Source organism: Chenopodium quinoa, unplaced genomic scaffold, assembly GCF_001683475.1.
Source record: "Chenopodium quinoa cultivar QQ74 unplaced genomic scaffold, ASM168347v1, whole genome shotgun sequence".
Taxonomy (NCBI): domain Eukaryota; kingdom Viridiplantae; phylum Streptophyta; class Magnoliopsida; order Caryophyllales; family Amaranthaceae; genus Chenopodium; species Chenopodium quinoa.
The window spans coordinates 1,624,591-1,644,509 of record NW_018742263.1 but is presented as its reverse complement, the minus strand read 5'-3'; the positions used below and the strand labels follow the sequence as shown (position 1 = coordinate 1,644,509).

General features: G+C 37.1%; 1 long non-coding RNA gene across 3 annotated transcripts; it reads right to left on the bottom strand.

Annotated features, from left to right (window-relative positions):
- Nucleotides 1–516: 516 nt before the first annotated feature.
- Nucleotides 517–12,897, bottom strand: LOC110683679. 3 transcript variants are annotated; one of them, XR_002503660.1, is made up of 5 exons: nt 12,490–12,897; nt 11,654–11,731; nt 11,445–11,513; nt 3,338–11,342; nt 517–994 (listed from the first exon to the last, which is right to left on the bottom strand). It is a non-coding gene; the product is annotated as an uncharacterized LOC110683679 (long non-coding RNA). The 3 variants fall into 3 exon arrangements; XR_002503661.1 differs by lacking the exon at nt 517–994 and having other exon boundaries at nt 2,358–11,080; nt 11,195–11,342; nt 12,490–12,772; XR_002503657.1 differs by lacking the exon at nt 517–994 and having other exon boundaries at nt 2,358–11,342; nt 12,490–12,770.
- Between the last annotated feature and the right edge of the window lie 7,022 nt (nt 12,898–19,919).

Here is a 19,919-nt window from a genome sequence, read left to right as displayed (position 1 = left end):
GACTCTAACTAGGAACCTTGCAAACATACTCAATCGTCAAAAGCATACCACAAATCAATTGTCCGTATCAATGCGAGCATACAATACATTCTAGTATAACAATCAAATTTAGCTACTCTTTAATAAATCACACACATGCACTTAATCAATCAACCAATTTAATCACAACATCAACTCCATAAATTTCCCCAATTAGCATCAATCCATTACTCATATATGCTTCACCATTCCCCTAGCAAGAGGACTACTCACAATCCATAGAAATTAAGATCAAAACTAAGCTAATTAACAATTTCATCATCATCACATCCATAAAACTAATTCAATAACAAATTCAATTTAAACTTTAACAATCAACAAAAAATTGAAATGATAACCTAAAGATTGCATTAAAGTAAAAGAAATCCTTACAAACTTGCTTCAATTCAATGGAGAAAATGATAGAATTATCAATCTTCAATCATCAATCAAGAACTTCTCTCTCTACAATCTGGAGTTTCTCTCTCTAAAATTCTAATTCTAATTCTAATTCTTTTCTCAAGTCTATTCTAATCATCATCTCTCTAAAAATATAATTAAAGTTTATACATAATAAAACTAACAAAGAGAAATTAGTTACATCGTCCCCAAATAAACTCGTACAGGCGCGGCCAGCTAAAAGAAAAAGCGTGGCCGCGCAAATCTGGGTACGGAACAGAGACCCAGAAAGGCGCGCTCGCGCTACCAGGTCTCTTCGTGCCCCCTTCAGCATCAAGTCGATGCTCCTCGTACTTTCCACTCAATGCTCTTGATAAACACGGGACCTTGTAGTTTCCAAACTCCATGTTTGTGGGTTCAACACGAGAAATAATGCCCCCACGGCTTGAATGCACAACCTAAGGCCTTTAAGAACTTTCACTTCTCCATGCTTAAGCTTCAAATGGAGAACATTAGGCATCCTAATCAATGCAAAACTTGGGAAGAGACCTCGGGAATCTTGGATAACGACCTTATCCTGAAAATTGAAGGAAAACAAGCAAATAAAAGAGAAAATAACGAAATAAACCAAGAAATGTATAAAGAAAGAACTCTAACTAGGAAAATTCAAACTTAAAGAAATAAAGAGTAAATTTAAGGAAAGGGGCTATAGAATAGCATGAATTTCATCCTATAGTGAACCAAATGATTGCCATAAATGACACTCATCGAATTCCCCCAAGCTAAACTATTGCTCGTCCCCGATAAAAACAAATCAAGAAAGAATAAGGATGAAAGACTTATTCAAAAAGAAAAAGAAAGACATAAGACGGGAATATACACTAAGACTCACTAACGTAGGGATCACGGTTGTTTTTAGCTACAACAAGCCCTTTAAACCCCAAAGTGGCCTATGAAGACGAGTGAGGTCTCGTAAAGGTTTCCGAAGAGTTTCACCTATGACTCTCCACCAACATACATGAGGCAAACCACAAAAAAGGAAAGTAAAAGAAAGAAAAGCAAAATTGAAACCTTCACTAGTTGGACTTTACAAAATTTCTACATTTCAAATGAATAAACATCTTTCTTAAGCAAATAAGGGTATGCACGTTTCAAGATATCCGAGAATGATTGAAACATAGAGTATGCTAAGAATAGATAACTAGTTATGACAATTCACCTTCATCCAATTCGATCTTACCGCGTTCTCCCTATAGTCTCAAATCTCCCTCTAATGAGCATCTCAATAGCTCCTCGAAGGAGCCGGAAAAGAACACATTTTTGGGCTACTCGACGTCTTGACTATGCATCCCCTCTCTTTATGATGTAACTCATAATGCCCTCCCTTGAAATGTGACTCAACCTCTAGGTCGAAAGGTCTTTCCTAATGGTTGTAACGTAAGGGCAAAAGGGGTGAGGGTAGGCTTAAAATTTTAAAATTTGGCGGTATTCCTATTTAGTGAAGCAAAGGGTGATCAAACCTTATCCTCTTAACCAAGAAATCACAAACAAATACAAACTAACTCCCCCAAGCTTATTCAAAGCTATAACCACAAGCATATATACAAAAAGTGCAAACGCTTCTCCCCAAAACATAAAGGAAGCATTGTCCTTAATGCTTGAAAAGGAAAATAATCACATCAAAATATTTTTGGATTTTCTCATTTTTCAACTTCTTTTTTTTTATTTTTTTTATTTTTTTTTCTTTTTTTTATTCATGCATTGATGGCAATAGTTTTCGCCTCTTATGACCTTGGACAACTTTTCCAAATTGCATTTATTAATTCCTTGCCTTTTTTAACTTAGGACGGCTTGTTCCATAATTCAATTGCCATTATTCACAATATATATATATATATATATATAAAAAAAAAAAAAAAAAAAAAAAAAAAAAAAAAAAAAACCTTGCTTACAAATAGAACAAATATCCAACCTTATACCCCAATAACTCCGAAAACATGACCATTGCTTCACAAAAACCAAAAATGGAACAAAAAGAAACAAAAGGGTCAAAGTTCTAAAGATGTTGCTTGCAAAGAAGGGAAAAGGCTCAAATGTTTAGTAAGAAGGCAAATGTAAAGTAAATGATCTGAAACGAAAGAAAATTAACCTAGAAAAGAAAATTTACCACCCCGAAAAGATGCCTTTGTCATCCCTTATTGGTTCGGTCTCGTGTTCGAGAATTATGAGTCAAGATTCAAGATTAGGTTCGCAACAGTCAAGGATCCATGCCGCACATGCAAATAAATGTAGAAGGCTTGAAAAATAATGAATCTCACATGGATGTAGCAAAAACTCACTATAGGTGTCAAATCGACCATGGGAAGCAACTACCAACATGCCACAAACAAGTAGAATCTGGTTTCATGATCCTCCTAGTTCTTAGACATGCTACCTTAGCATAAACCTATCCTAGAGACAACCAAGCATATTCTCAAAACCGTGCATACCCATACTATTTAGGAAGATATTTATTCAAAAGAAAAAATCGGTTGTATATAATCTAATTCAAAAGAAAAACAAAAAGTGACAAATAAAGCCTCAAAACACACCAAAAACCAAAAACAAGAAGAAAGAAAAATAAAAGACAAGGAAGGAGAAAAAGAAAAATATAGACAAAGAAAAAGAAGGAAAGTAAAGAATGGAACGAATATGCAAGTATAACACGTAAATCCCAATCAACAAACAAGTGATCAAATGACAACATCGCCAATGATCCTAAACACTCTAGGTGTTAAAGCATCCATCCTCAAACCATTCAACTTCTCCTAAAACTAATCCTAAACTATGCATCCAAGAAAATAAAAGATATAAAGAAAAATAAGAAAGATCTCACCGGCTTCCGAGCAACGCAAAAATAGTAAGGTGAAGAATCAATCACCTCATGAAGCTCCAAGAAACAAAGCATCATCATCAAAGCCATATGAGAAAAAAAATAGAAAAGAGAACTATAGACAAAGAAAACGGTTAGTAACTTCAAAACAAAAGAAAAGAAAAGAAAACGAAAACGAAAGAAACTAATAAGCAAAAATAAGCTAAACTAACCTACCAAGAAAGGAAAGATAAGAAAATAAGAACTAAATAACCAACTAAACATCTAACTAATCAACAAAGTATTAAGCTACAAAATTTGGATTCAAGGGATTGGATTCATGGGATTTGGATATTAGGGGGTTGGATTCTAGGGAGCAACACATGCATCATCATTAATGAAAAATCATTACGACAACAAGATCAAGAATGAGCAAACACAATCAAAGAGGAATCAAGAAAGAGACCATCATACAAAGAAGCAAACGAAACAAGGCAAGCTTCAACAACAAATTGGCCACCGAGATAAACCCCTAAGAAAAGGAAAGTTCCCCCAAGCTAAACATAGATACATCTTAACATCCCATCAATACGAAACAAGCACACATAAGACAAGGGATGGAGGAAAATGGCACAAAAATGAGGGAACTAGCTACCACTACCACTCGGCCCGGAGCCATCATTGTTATCCCTATCAAAGGAAAACCCAGATGGGGGACCATAAGGATCCCATTCCCCGGTGTAACCGGGTGGCTAACCATAATGCCCCCTAAAGTTATCTTGTTGCAAAGGGGAAAGGGGAGTGAATTGCTCGGGCAAGGCAAGCGGTATTGGGTGCTCGAGGTGTACATAGGGGTAGTTAGGATCACCCGTATAGTCGTTCCCACCGGGAACACGGTAATCATAGTTACCGTGCTCATCTGGGAATGAGCGAGTCTCGGTGTTGGACCCCGGGGGTCTTTGCCAATATGGGTACGTGGGTACCCCATCACCACCAAAAGATGGTACATGACCATATTGGGGTGGAAAGTAATGGTAGTTAATCGGGGGAGTGATGTCTCCCCGGTTAACACCCGCATCATATAAATGTTGTAGGGGAGAAACATACCTTGTTGCATTTCCGAAATCCCTCTCATTTGAGAGTACAGGGCCTCAAATTCTTGATCATACATGCCCTCCAACCGGATTTGCATGCCCTTTATTTGAGCGCGAAGGTTATCCAAGTCGGAGTTAGCAAATTGGTGATGTTGTTCTTGATGTTTTTGTTGTTGCTGTTGCGGCTCTTCTTCCTCTTCTTCACCCATCTCTTAATCATCATCATAGTAGGGAGGGCGGTGACTTTTGGAGACATGCCAAATGTTTGCCACATTCTCGCGGTGGAGAGAAGTCAAGGAGGGGTTAGGGAGATAGCACCAATGCGTGTTATCCCGAAGCCAATCAAACACCTCATCATCCTCATTCTTTGCTAAGAACTGAATTTGCTTCAATTGTCGGACGTCAAGGTAGAGAGAATCAATATCCCCCATCAGAGTGCAAGACGACAAATAGTGCCCGAGCTTAAGGTTGGTCAATAGCCTGTGACCATGCTTCCACAAGGGATTTCACCGGAATCCCTATCTTGCAATCCTTGGAAATACTTGAAAATTGTGTACCCCAAATTTATAAGACCTCGGTACTCTTCACGAGTAGCCACCCAAAGAATCTGAAGCTCCAACTGACTCATTTTACCCAATTCTTGCTTCGGAAACACCGAATACCCCAAAAGCCGATGGAGAACTAGGAGACATGGTTGGTACAACTTAATAATCTTGGTATACCAGGTCACAAAGTCACCACACCCAGAAATGTCGTCCTACCATGAGTTTTGATCATACTAATCATTGAAAAAGAGCTCGGGATCCAAAATATCCTAGTTTGGATCGAAGTCTAGAGCCGCATTGAACTCTTCAAGAGATTGATCAAATTGAATGTTGAAAAGTTGAAACTTAACTTGGTAATAATCTCCCTCAGCCACAACAAGATTAACCGTAGCCAAGAAATCCAAAGTAGGTTGAACATAGGTGCGGAAGCTCCGGCTCACGAATGATCCCATACGGAGGTTGTTGAGCAATTCCCTTAAGTCTTCATCAATTCCCAACTTTATCATGTCCTGTTGGAAGTAATGGCGGGAAGGTTTAAGGGAACAGTTTTCTTTAAGATTTGTGTATCTAGCCTTTTGAATGGGGTCGGTAATTCGTAGTTTGGGGATAGGGGTAGGTTGGCGAGGTTATGAGGTAGAGGGGGAAGGAGAGGGTTCTTCAATGGTTACATTGGTATTTCGTTTCTTGAGGAGGCCTTTAATGTATTTAGACATGGTGAATTCTCGAAGATAGTAGCTTCACAATCCAATCACAATACACCACAAACACCAACCAACAATTCATGATGCCTTAATCACACTCCTTTACCAACAGCGTCAAGCAACAACTCACTACAAAAATCAAACAACCCCAAAGTTACACAATCACCACCAATTCAAGTCAACAATTGCATTCCAACCATACACCAATCATAAAGAAACCAATAACCAATGCTCAACAATATCAATGTCGCACTACCAAAAATTCGACCTAAACAATTTTCAACAATCAAGCTCAATATAGCTACAAAAACATCAAACAACACAATGTGAGGCAATAACAATCAACAACAACTACCAAAATCCAAACTACTACTATTCACAACTATCAACAATCCAATACTTGCAACTATATGTTATAATTATTCAATTAAGAGTAGAAGAAGATGTTTATACCATACAAGATGTAAGATTGAACAAGATTTGGCCACCAATTCCCTCACAAACGAAAAAGCCCCAATTTGCTTCAACAATGGATGAGAGAGATTAAAGCTTGAAATAGATGAAAATAGTGTAGTCTTTGTTGAAAAAGATGAAAATGTGGAAAGATTTGATGATTCTTGATTAAAAATTGGTTGAATTTGTGATGAAATTTGATGAATGGAGTTAGGGTTTTTGCGGTTTCAAGAGTGACATGTGAGGGGTGTGCGTTTGAATGAGATAGGGAACAAGGAGAAATGAGGAAAAGAAAGGAAAAGAAAAAAGTTAAGGCTCGGCCTGCAGGGGTGCGCGTTCACGCAGCCAAGCTGCGCGCCCGCGCCCTCTCCTGGAGCGCCCGCGCCACTCATATAGCTCGGTTTTTTGCTTCTTTGTAGCGTTCATCTGTGGGCTTATCGTTCAATATCATCCCAGGATTTTTAAACCCATCGTAATGATCAGGTTCTAAACATGAAGAATGTAGGTTCAACACCCCTACAAAAATGATAGCACCACAATAAAGTCACCAAGTTCAAATTTCCTTTAAATTTTGGCACAATTTCCCTATCTTACCTCACCGATATTTCTTACCCTTGTTACGTAAAAAATCGATAAAATCGAAAATACATCACATTGAAAACTGCAAAACCTCCTATCCATTGCTCGTGCTCGTTTGAATTAATCCATCACTATGAATTACCCTATAATTCCAAAAAAAAAAAAACAAGTGAAAGAAAAGAAACTAAAAGAAAGAAAATTAAGAAAAAAGAAATCAAAAGAATAGATTAGAAATCTCCAAGTTGCCTCCCGGGAAGCGCTTGCTTAAGTACCTAAGCTCGAGCCTTCCTCCGAATAATAGAGGGTTAAAGGACACCACCTTACTCAAAGGTGTGGAAAGTAAAAACTTCTCTTTAATTTGTAGCAACTCCTTGTTGTTGGTTGATGAAACCTCATTTTCTTAAACTTTAAAAACAACCTCCTCATTCTTCAACTTCAATCTCATCCACTTCTTCCTAGAAGCCCTTGCCTTCTTCTTGGCCTTGTTCCTTCTTGTAGACGGGTTAACACCATCCACTTCCTTGGAACCATCCTCCTCCTCTTGAGGACAAAGCTCAAACTAATGTGGAATGTCAATTACCTCTTCAACCTTGACCTTTGAAAGCTTTTCTTCTTCACTAACTTTCATGCCATCAAACTTCACAAGAACATGAGGATTCATGACTTCTTTTACAAAAGACAAGGATTCATGCATGTTTTTAGCTTAAAAATCTCTTTTTCATTACCAACCCTCAAAATGATACGGCCTCCCTTAACATTTATTAGAGCACCCGAAGTAGCTAAGAATGGTCTTCCTAGAATAATAGGAATGTTGTCATCCTCCTCAATTTCTAGCACAATAAAATCTACGGGAATTGTGAAACCGCCTATCCTAAGGGGAACATCTTCAACTCTTCCTTTTGGGAACATAATAGATCTATCGGCCAATTGCAAGGTCATGTTCGTAGGAAGAAGTTCTCCTAGCTTAAGCTTCTTGAACACCGAGTAAGGCATAATGCTAACACTAGCACCTAAGTCACACAAAGCATTTCAAAACAACTTACTCTTGATCTTGCAAGGAATAGAGAAATTGCCCAGATCCTTCATCTTCTTTGGTAGGTCATTGTGAATCAATGCACTACAACACTCACCAAGCTCTACCGAATCTATCTCATTGCACTCTCTCTTTCCACTCAAAATATCCTTAAGGAATTTGGAATATCTAGGCATTTGGGTCATAGCTTCGGTGAGAGGGATAGAAAGATGGATCTCCTTCAACATGTCAAGAAATCTCCTAAATTTTTCATCTAACTTGTTCCTCATAAAATTTTGGGTATATGGAAGGTCGGGTTTTCTCACTTCCTCTTGCACTCTCTCAACACTCTTCTTTTTCTCATGGACCTCCTCTTTGCTCACACTCTTTGACACATCTTTCTCTTTTTCCTCACTTGAATCACAATAACTCTTCCTCTCATCCTCATCACTATTCCTAGAAACTCTCTCTTCAAGCACTTTTCAACTCCTTGTGGTGATAAAATAAACGGGTTTCTTAGGATCAACTCCTTAAGAGGGTAGTGAAGAAAGGATAGCTCAATCTTTCAAAGTGTTGGCTAGTTGAGTGATTTGGGTTTCAAGAATCTTGTTGTGTGGCATTATCTCATTGAACTTCTTATTACTCACCGACATGTAGGTGTTCAAAATCTTGGTTTGGTTCTCAATGATCTCCTCTAAGGTAGTCTTGGAAGATGGGGGTTGAGCATAAGAATTATCACCATTTCCTTGAGGTCTTGGAGAAAATCCAGGTGGGGGTCCCCTTTGGTTGTTGCTTTGAAAATTTCCCCTATTTTGATTGTTCAAATTACCTCAGCCTTGATTATTACCAAAATTTTGGTGTTGGCCACCAAAGCAATGAGATTGGCCTTGATTTCCATACCCTTGGTTTTTGTTTAGATTACTATAAACTTGGTTAATATAGTTACCTTAAAAACCTTGATTTCCTTGGTTCCTATAACCACCATTGTTGTAGTTATCAAAACTCCTTTATTGGTGAGAATTCCTATTCCCCAAATTCCTTAGATCATCAAATCTTTGTCCATTTTTATTATTAGAAACAAAAGTCACTTGCTCAACATCATCACAATTCTCAAAAGAATTTGGACAATTTGAAGAATCATGGTCATAAGAGACACAAACATCACAAAAGACACAACCACTTGGCATATTACTCGAAGTAGAAGGAGGATTGGAGTTAGAAGGTGTACCTCTCCCTTTTAAGTGGGACGGAAGACTTGGTGCAATCAAAGAGGCTTTAATCAATTTCATCTCCTTTCCCTAGTTTGAGATTTGGGAAGACAAGTTATTGATTGCATTAAGATGATCAACCGATTAAAATCTTGAGCCACTCTTGCTTACGGACTCTCCCCCTCCCTCTTGCCAATCCATGTAGTGACAAACTACATCATCAATTATATCTACAACCACTTCTTCATCCTTGTTCATAATCGGGCCTCCGGCTTCGGCATCAAGACACGACTTCCCTTGGGGGCTTAATCCTCCATAGAAAATTTATATGATTTGATAGGTTAGAATTCCATGATGAGGTCATTCTCGTTGATACTCCTTGTATCTTTCCCAAGCCTCATACAAACTCTCACTAGGATTTTGCTTGAAACTTTGGATTAGAGTTCTTGCCTCGGCGGTTTTCTTTTGAGGATATAAGTGAGAAAGAAGCTCATTAGTAACCTCATCCAAATTTCTTAAAGAATTAGGTTTCACTTCCTTGTCCAACCATTCCAAAGCCCTTCCGATTAGAGAAAATGGAAATAGTTTGAGCCTTATGAAATCTTGAGAAACCCCATTGAACTTGATGGTAATACAATACTTCTCGAACTCTTTGAGATGGTTTAGTGGGCTTTCATGCCTAGCTCAACTAAATTGCCTTCATTCTATCATCGTTATCTTTGTCGGCCTTATCTCAGTCATTGGTGCGAGTTATTGGTGGAGCTATGCCACTCTTAAACCTATAAGTGTCGGGAGTTCCCAACTCCTTCAAATCAACTCTTGGATTAGCTCCCATGCTTACTCGATCCTCCTCTTCTCTTTCTTGGTGAATTTCCTCTCTTGGAGAGCTTGGACTCAAAGAACGATTAGCAACCCTTATCCTTGTTATTGTTCTCTCAATTTTTGGATCAAATGGCACTAAAGTCCTTCCTTTTATCCTACGCATACAAAAAACTCAAAGCAAATATCAATAGCACGGCTACAAATGTAGCCTAAAGAGAAAAATCTTTTTGTATTTTTGAAATTAAGTTAAATAGACTCAACAACAATAGAAAACAACTACGGCATTCCTCGGAAATGGCGCCATTTTCGATCAAGGGCAGAGACTAGGTCGTTGAAAACTAATCTACCCTTGGTCAAAACAAAATTTGTAATCTCTCAACACACCCTTATACCTAGCATAGGAGTAAGTCGAGGGTCGAACCACTAAGAATGGGAGATGAATGTTAATGCTAAAGCTAAGCTATCTCGAAGTAATGAAGTAAGGTATGTATAATCCAAACAATCAAACAATCAAGAAGAAATCAAATAATATCAAGCACTAGGGTTAGGATCCGCATATACTCAGAGTGGATCACTACTACAAACAAGGCCTTAGAGAACTGTTATAATAGGCTTTATAGATCACCTTAGGGGCGTTCTTCTGCTAGGCGATGTATAAAGTATAGAGAACGGGTTGTTTAGGCGTTTTATATAATCACATATAGAGAATGGTTGTTAGTCACAACCGTTCTCTTTTCCCTTCTTAAATTCGTACCATAAGGAATGAATAAAGAACATTTTGGGCCACTTAACCAATCTATATTGCATTACAATAGAGAACGATTAAGTTAGATAACAGTTCTCTAATGTGTTTTTTTTTTAAATATCCAGCCATATGTATTTCGAATTACCCCTGTACGTATTTTATATTGTAATATTCATGTATTTTAATAATCTGTATTATTTTTGTATTTCATTTTAGACCTGTATTTGTTGTATTCCGATTTTTTATCTTGTACATTTATCTTGTTAGAAAATTTTCACATTTCCTATGTAAAAATAAATTCATGATCCTGTATACATGCAATATAAATTTCTGTATAATAAAATTAACAAAAATATTTCCAGATACGACGAAAGCCATCAAAATATACTTCATATATATAATTTAGAACATCCAACCACAATTAAATTAAATCATCCATACAAAATTTGTTCTATACAAATAAGTCCCTGAGTTTAATATCAAAACACCTTTCTAGTTAATGTTGATTTAAAAAAAATAATGCTTAGATATACCAATACCATATTGATCTACAATTCACATAGGGATGACAACTTAGATAGCAAATCTCTCTTTGGCTCAGATTTTGCTAACAATCTTCAAGGCTAACTTCATTGGTATCAAATGATCAGCACCTTCCAGTAGAAAATCATTAGGAAAACTTGTTATCGATTCCAACAAGAACATTCACATTTTCTAAACAACCTCAACAACAACATTATAAGAAAGGGAAACAAAAAATTTCATACCGGAATTTTTTTAATTTGGCCAAGCATATGATGATCTAAGGAAATATTGGTTTTCTATATGAATGAAATGTTGAGCAGATCTGATTGCTTTAATGTATGTTATTTGGATGCTCTTGTCTATCACCAAATTCTTCGCACAAACCAGGTTCTGTAAGGAATACAAGTACATTGAGTCCAAATTGGCTTCATTATCGAAAATACATAGCTAACAGTACAGTTAGTGCAAAAGAAAAACATCGTGTCAACAAACCTGAGACTCAGCCTCCTGAACATCCTTTGGAAATCCTTGTACAGAACCTGAATCTATAGACCAAACAACCTACATCAACACAGTTTTAGATAAAGGTTAAAATTAGTAGCACTTTTAGGTACTACTTCCATTCTTCTAAATGTTGGTTGAATTTAACTTATATTGAAGGAAAAGCTAGATAAAGAAAAGAGTATAAAAAAGATACATACGGAGTATTTTATAAATGGCTGTTATTCTGCAATGTCACCATGTCTTTCATTGGAAGACTTAGGAAAAGTGCCTGTGAACTGTTAAGAGATGGATAAGTTGACGTTATAGTTTCAAAAGTAGGATGCATATATAATCAACAAATATTACTAGTGTTAGGGAAGGAGGGGCACTAACGTATCAAGTTCAACTCTTCACAATCAACCAACAAGAAATTTTCCTTTAATCAACTTTGCCACCTTATTATTATTATAAATTCACTTCCATAAGATTATGATTTCCTACTCTTCTCTCTTCACAATCAGCTACCTAAAATCCACAAACACCATGACTACTCTTATACATCACTAGAATTAGATTAAATCATCACTGAATTTCAATCACCGCATCTCATAACCAACCCTTTTATGAAAGAAAAGCAAAGCAAATCAATTTTTCTAAAATAATTTGCAAATTAAAGTATTTAAAATTAATAAATAAATTTCCCCTACCCATCTTTCTTTATCTAATTAGGGTTCTATATTTGACCTAGGTAAGAATAGTTTGACGAAAATAATTTTGATTAATACTGAAATTTCTTGCAATTCAAATAAATTAAGTGTAATTTAATTAAAAAAAAACTGCAATTTTATTGAATTATTTGCGTTTATAAGAATCGATTGAATTATTACCCAAAAACTAAAATTGTGAATTTTTTTTTAATCCACCAAAAATTCGATCGAAATTACTGTAATGGATGAAAAATATGAATTCACTACAACTGAATTGAAAAATTCGATTGATTAATACAACTAGATTGACAAACTCATCTGAATCAAGAAAAATTTGAATGAATTACCTGGAAAGTGCTATGGTGGTATAGCGGAGCGGAGCAGTGCAGTGCGGTGAAGTAGACATTCAATAGTTTGGCGGTGGGACGATAGTGGGACGGTGGAACGACGGTGGGGAGATGGGGCGACGGCGGGCTGGTAGGGCGACGAAGCAGTTATTGGTGAATTGAGCAACATGAGGTTTCACTTTTCATCTTATTTTTTGAGGTAGTAAGCAGTTGATAGTTTGATACTCTAGTGAATAGTGATAGTGCAATATAAAAGCGTTTGAATTATATTAGGCAGCCTTTGAATATTTAGGGTAATTCTAAATATCCCAATGGTCCACATAAATATCCCTCCAATTTTTTTTAGAAAAATATAGAATAAAAAAAAATACAAAACGGTTGTCAACCGTTCTCTATCATCTAAAATGAATAATTATTTGTTTTTTATTATTTGAGTAAAAAAATAGAGAACGGTTAATTATTCTAACCGTTCTATATTTAATAACTCATAAAACGCCTTTTGTACAAATGCGTTCTATATTCTTCTGGAGAACGCCTATCTTTGATAACCGTTTTATATTTTTTGATATGTACTCTATTTTTTTGTGGTAGTGGATATAGCTAATTGGGATTGGAGATGTCTAAGTAAAGTGTTTTGAGGGAAAATAAATTAAGCAATCAAGAGATTATGGTAAGCTAATCTCCTAGAGGTCAAGCTAGTGTCAACTACGAGAGACTCTACCTAGGAACCTTGCAAACTGATGAGTGTCATTTATAACACTCATTTGGTTCTTTTTAGGGTGAATTTCATGTTATTCTATAACTCTTTTACTTATCTTTTCCTTGATTTTACTCTTTATTTCTTTTAGTTTGCATTTTCTTAGTTGGATTTCTTTCTTTATGCATTTCTTGGTTTATTTTGTTATTTTTAGTTTTATTTGCTTGTTTTCCTTTATTTTTTCAGGTTAAGGTCATTATCCAAGTTTCCCGAGGCCTCTTCCCAAGTTCGGCATTGATTAGGATGTCTAGTGCTCTCCATTTGAAGCTTAAGCACAGAGAAGTGCAAGTTCCTAAGTCCTTGAGTTGTGCATTCAAGCCGTGGGGCATGATTTCTAGTTTTGAACCCGCAAACATGGAGTTTAGAAACTGAAAGGTCCCATGTTTATCAAGATCATTAAGTGGAATGCAAGAGAAGCATCGGAATAATGGGGAAGAAGGTTGCCCTGCTCCCAAGCCTAATAGCGCGGGCGCGCCTCCCTCGGGAGCAAGCGCGCCTATCTAGGTCCCTGTTCCGTACCTAGATTTGCGCGGCCGCGCCCTCCCTTATGGTTTGCCTCGCCTGTATGCGTTTATTTGGGGACTATTTAACTAACCTGTCTTAGTTATTTTACTATATATAGATTTTCTTTCTATTTTTAGAGAAGAATGATTAGAGAAGAAAATTAGGGAATTAATTCAGAAATTAGAATTAGAATTTTAGAGAGAGAAACTCTAGATCTTAGAGAGAGAATTTTGTGATTGTTGATTGATGATTGTTAATTCTAGCACTTCCTCCATTGAATTGAAGCAAGTTTGTAAGAATTTCTTTTACTTTAATGTAATTTTTAGCTTATCATTTCAATTGCTTTGTTGATTGTTCAAGTTTTAATTGAATTTGTGTTTGAATTGGTTTTATTGATATGATGATGATGAAATTTTTTATTAGCATAGTTTTGATATTAATTTCAATGGATTGTGAGTAGTTCTCTTGCTAGGGGAATAGTGAAGCATGTATGAGTGATGGATTGATGCTAATTGGGGGAAATTGATGTAGTTAACGTTGTGATTAAATTGGTTGATTGATTAAGTGTATAAGTGTGATTAATTGAAGAGTAGCTAAGTTTGATTGTTACACTATAATGCATTGTAAGCTTGCATTGATACGGAAAATTGATTTGTAGCTTGCTTTTGTCGATTAAGTAGGTTTGCAAGGTTCCTAGTTAGAGTCTCTCGTAGTTGGCGCTAGCTTCACCTCTAGGAGATTAGCCTACCTTACTCTCTTGATTTCTTAGTTGCTTTTCCCTCGCAGCACTTGACTTAGACATCTCCAATCTCAATTAGCTATGTCCATTCCGAGTATATGCAGATCCTAACCCCAGTGCTTATTAAATTTGATTTCATTTCGATTGTTTGATTGTTTTGAATACACACACCTCACTTTATCGCTTCGAACTAGCTTAGCTTTGACTTTAGCATTCATTTCCCATTCCTATTGGTTCGACCCTCGACTTACTCTATGCTTTGTGTAGGGGTGTGTTAAGATATTATAAATTTTGTTTTGATAAGGGGTAGATTAGTTTTTAACGACCTAGTCTCTCCCTAGATCAAAAATGGTGTCGTCGCCTGGGAATGGCATAGATGATTGCTATTGTTGTTGGGTCTATTTCACCTTAATTTCAAAATTACAAAAAGATTTTTCTCTTTAGGCTACATTTGTGGCCGTGCTATTGATATTTGCTTTGAGTTTTTGTATGCGTAGGATAATAGGAAGGAATTTAGTGCCATTTGATCCGCAAATCGATAGAACAATAACAGGATAAGGGTTGTTAATCGTTCTTTTAGTCCAAGATCTCCAAGAGAAGAAATTCACCAAGAAAGAGAAGAGGAGGATCAAGTAAGCATGGGAGATAATCCAAGAGTTTCTTTGAAGAAGTTGTGAACTGCCGGTGCATATAGGTTTGAAAGTGGGATCACATTGCCAACAACACCGGCAAATGACTTTGAAATAAGACCGACCATGATCACTTTCATTGAAAGGATACAATTTAGTGGGGTTAAGATTGAGAGTCCGCTAAACCATCTCAAAGAGCTTGAGAAGTATTGCAACACTATTAAACTGAATGGTGTTTCTCAAAAGTTTATTCGGCTCAAGTTGTTCCCTTTCTCTCTCATAGGTCGAGCTTTGGAATGGTTAGACAATGAGGTCAAGCCAAATTCTCTTAGAACATGGGATGAAGTTACCAAGAAATTCTTTTCTAGGTTCTACCCCCAAAAGAAAACGGCGGAGGCAAGGTCTTTGATCCAAAGTTTCAAACAAAAACCTAGTGAGAGCTTGTACGAAGCTTGGGAAAGGTATAAGGAGTATCAAAGAGAATGTCCCCATCATGGCATCCTAACATATCAAATCATTCAAATTTTCTATGGAGGGTTGAGTCCTCAAGGCAAATCGTACCTAGATGAGGGAGCCGGAGGCCCAATCATGAACAAAACCGAAGACGAGGTTGTGGACATTATAGAAGATGTGGTGCGCCATTATATGGATTGGAAAGAAGGATAAAGAGAGTCTTCAAGTAAGAATGGATCAACGGTTTACTCGGTTAATCACCTTTATGCCATCAACAATATATCCTCTCAAATTGCAAGTTTGGGAAAGGAGATGACAACAATCAAGGCCAAGCTTGAGAGTGCAACTTCCAATGCACAAGGTTATCCCTCCCACATTTAAGGGAGAGGTACATCTTCTAACTCTACTCCTCTTTCAACTTCTAACAATATGCCCAATGGATGCTTGTTTTGTGATAATTGAGGGTCTTATGACCATGATGCTTCCACTTGTTCAAATGGATTTGAAAATCTTGATGATGGTGAGAGTAATGAATGTGAACATGTGAATTTTGCCTCAAACAATAACAATGGTCAAAGGTTTGATGGACCAAGAAACTTTGGAAATAGAAATTCTCACCAACAAGGTGGATTTAATAACTATAACAATGGTAATTAAAGGAACCAAGGAAACCAAGGTTTCTGAGACTACTATAATAACCAAGGTTATGGGAATCAAAACCAAGGCCAAGGGTATGGAAATCAAAGCCAATCTCAAGGCTTTGGTGGCCAAAACAAAAATTTTGGCAACAATCAAAATTGAGGCAATTGGAACAATCAAAATAGGGGGAATTTTCAAAACAACCAAAGGGGACCCCTACCCGGATTTGGTCCAAAATCTCAAGGTGTTGGTGAAAATTCCTATTCTCAATCTTCCAAGTCAAACTTGGAGGAGATGATTGAAAATCAAACAAAAATCTTGAACACCTATATGGCGGTGAGTGATAAGAAATTTAATGAGATCATGACACATAACAAAATGCTTGAGACACAAATCACCCAACTAGCAAACACTTTGAAATATTATGCTAGTCCTTCTTCATTGCCTTCTCAAGGATTTGATCCTAAGAAACCCGTTTATTCCATCACCACAAGGAGTGGAAGAGTTCTTGAATAGAGAGTTTCTAGGGATTGTGAGGAGGACAAGAAGAAAAGTGTTTCAAGTGAGCAAAATGAGGAAGATATGTCAAGTGATGTGAGCAAAGAAGAGAGCCATGAGAAAAAGAAGCGTGATGAGAGAAAGCAAGAGGAAGTGATAAAACCCGACCTCCCATATCCCCAAAAGTTTATGAGGAACAAATTAGATGAATAATTTGGGAGATATCTTGAAATGTTGAAGGAGGTCCATCTTTCTATCCTTCTTACCAAAGCCATGACCCAAATGCCTAGATATTCCAAGTTTCTTAAGGATATCTTGAGTGGCAAGAGAAATTGTAATGAGATAGATTCGGTGGAGCTTGATGAGTGTTGTAGTGCTTTGATTTACAAAGACCTCCCCAAGAAGATGAAAGATCCGGGTAATTTCTCCATTCCTTGCAAAATCAATAGTAAGTTGTTTGAGAATGCTTTGTGTGATTTGGGTGCTAGTGTGAGCATAATGCCCTTCTAAGTCTTCAAGAAGCTAAATCTAGGAGAACTTCTTTCTACCAACATGACTTTGCAATTGGCTGATAGGTCCATAAAATTTCCCAAGGGAAGAGTTGAGGATGTTCCCCTTAAGATAGGTGGTTTTATAATTCCCGTTGATTTTATTGTGCTTGAAATAGAAGAAGATGACCACATTCCTGTTATCTTAGGGAGACCGTTCCTAGATACTTCGGGAGCCTTGATTGATGTTGAGGGAGGTCGTATTACCTTCACAGTTGGTAATAAGAAAGAGAGTTTTGAACTAAAACCAATGCATGAATCCTTATACCTTGTGAAAGGAATCAAGAGTGATGATTCCCTTCGTTCTTTTGATAATGTGTATGTGATTGATTCTTCATCTAACAATGTTTATGATATTTTTGATGATGTGGTTGTGAGTTTTGATTGAATGAAAGTTAGTGAAGATAAGAAGGAGCTTCCAAAGGCTATGAACGAAGAGGAGATTGACATTCCTCATTGGTTTGAGCTCTACCCTCGAGAGGAAGAGGAGGATTCCATGAAGTAGATGGAGTGAAACTGTCTACAAAAAGAAACAAAATCAAGAAGAAAGCAAGAGCTTCGAGGAAGAAGAGAATGAGATTGAAGATGAGAAAAGAAAATATTGCTTTTGATGTGCAAGCAAGTGAAGTCTTGTCAAGAAACAACGAGAGATTGCTTAAAAATGAAAGAGAAGTTGTTCTATCCGCTACCTTGGATAAGGTGGTGTTATTTGACCCTCCGTGATTTGGAGGAAGGGTCGAGCTTTGGACCATAAGCAAGAGCCTCCCGGGAGGCAACCCGGAGATTTCTAACCTTTTATTTTGATTTCTATTTTTCTTAATTTTCTTTCTTTTAGTTTCTTTTCTTTTCTTTCACTTGTTTTTCTTTTGGATTTATAGGTTGAATTCTTGGAGTTAGATTACATCAATTGAGAACGAGCAATGGAATGGTGTTTCGCGGTTTTTGATGTGTTTATATTCAATTTTATCAAAATTTTTAGGTAAAAGGGGTGAGAATAGTAAGAAAGGTAAGTTAGGAAATTTGTGCTTAAGTTTGAAGAAATTTGAACTTGGTGAGTTTATCATGGTGCTACCATTATTTTAGGGGTGTTGAATCCATATTATTCTCGTTTATAAACTGATCGTTATGATGGAGTCAAAAATCCTGGAATGATATTTATCGATGTACCCACGCATGAACGCACCAAGGAGAAAGGCAAGAGAAGCAACAGCTGGCGCGGGCGCGCAGGCGCGCGGCCGCGCTCCCCCCAGCCGTGCCTATCTCTTCTTTCTTCTTCTTTCTTTTCCCTTATTTCCCTCATTTCTCACGCACACAAACCCCTTCACCTTCATCAAAACCGCACCATACCCTACTCACATTTATCAAATTTCACTCAAATTCCTCCGAATTTCCATTAAAATTCATCAAATCCTCTTACAATTCTTCCATTTTTAACAAATTCATACTACATTTCACCAACAACAACCACCATTCTCTCTCCTCCATTGTTTAAGCTAATTTGGGTATTTTTGTGTGGGTGGAAATTGGTGGCTAAAGAATGCTCTAACTTGTTTCTTGTATGGTACCATCATCTACTCTTACTTTTAATTGTTTATCATACCATATAATTGCATGTTTTAGTTAGTTCTTGGGTATGAATAGTAGTACTATGTATTTGGGTGGTTTTGATGTTTGAAATTGGATTTTGGTTGGTTATTTATGATGTATGATGGTTGATTATTTCTTACATTGTGTTGTTTGTTGTTTGTGTAGCAAAATTGATCGTTATTGTTGAGAATTGTTGTGATCGGAATTTTGGTAGTGGTGTATCGTTGATAATGTTGAGCTTTGGTTCTTGATTTCTTTGTGCTTGGTTTATGGTTTGAATGAATTTGGTGGCTTGAATTAGTGGTAATTGTGTGTTTTTGGGATTGCTCAACTTTGGTAGTGATTTGTTGCTTGTCGATTTTGGTTAAGGAGTTCGATTGAAGCATTCAAGATTGTTAGTTGGAGTTTCTTGGGGTGATTGTGGTGTTTTGAGTTGCTATCCTTGAAAATCATCATGTCTAAACACATCAAAAGCCTCTTCAAGAAACGAAAAACCAATGAAGAACCCGCTCCTTCTCCCTCTACCTCACAATAACGTCAACCTACCCCTATACCTAAACTTAGAATAACCAACCCAATCCAAAAAGCTAGATACTTTGGAGTTCTTGGCCACGGTTGATCTTGTGGTGGTTGAGGGTGATATCTACCATGTCCGATTTCAACTCTTCAACATTCAATTTGATCAATCCTTAGAAGAGTTCAATGCAGCTCTAGACTTTGATCCAAATTCTGATATTTTGGATCCCGAGCTCTTCTTCGACAATGAATATGATCAGAATTCGTGGTGGGAAGATATTTCATGTTGTGGTGACTTTGTGACCCGGTATGCCAAGATTAGTAAGGTATACCAGCCATGTCTCCGGGTTCTTCATAGGCTATTGGGATATTCGGTATTCCCGAAGCAGGAATTGAGAAAGATGAGCCAATTGGAACTTCGGATTTTATGAGTGGATACTTGTGTGGAGTACCGGGGTCGCCTAAACTTGGGGTACACTTTTGCAAGCTATTTCCAAAGGTTGCAAGATAGGGATTCCAGCGAGATCCCTTGTGGGAGCATGGTCACTAGGCTAGTGACT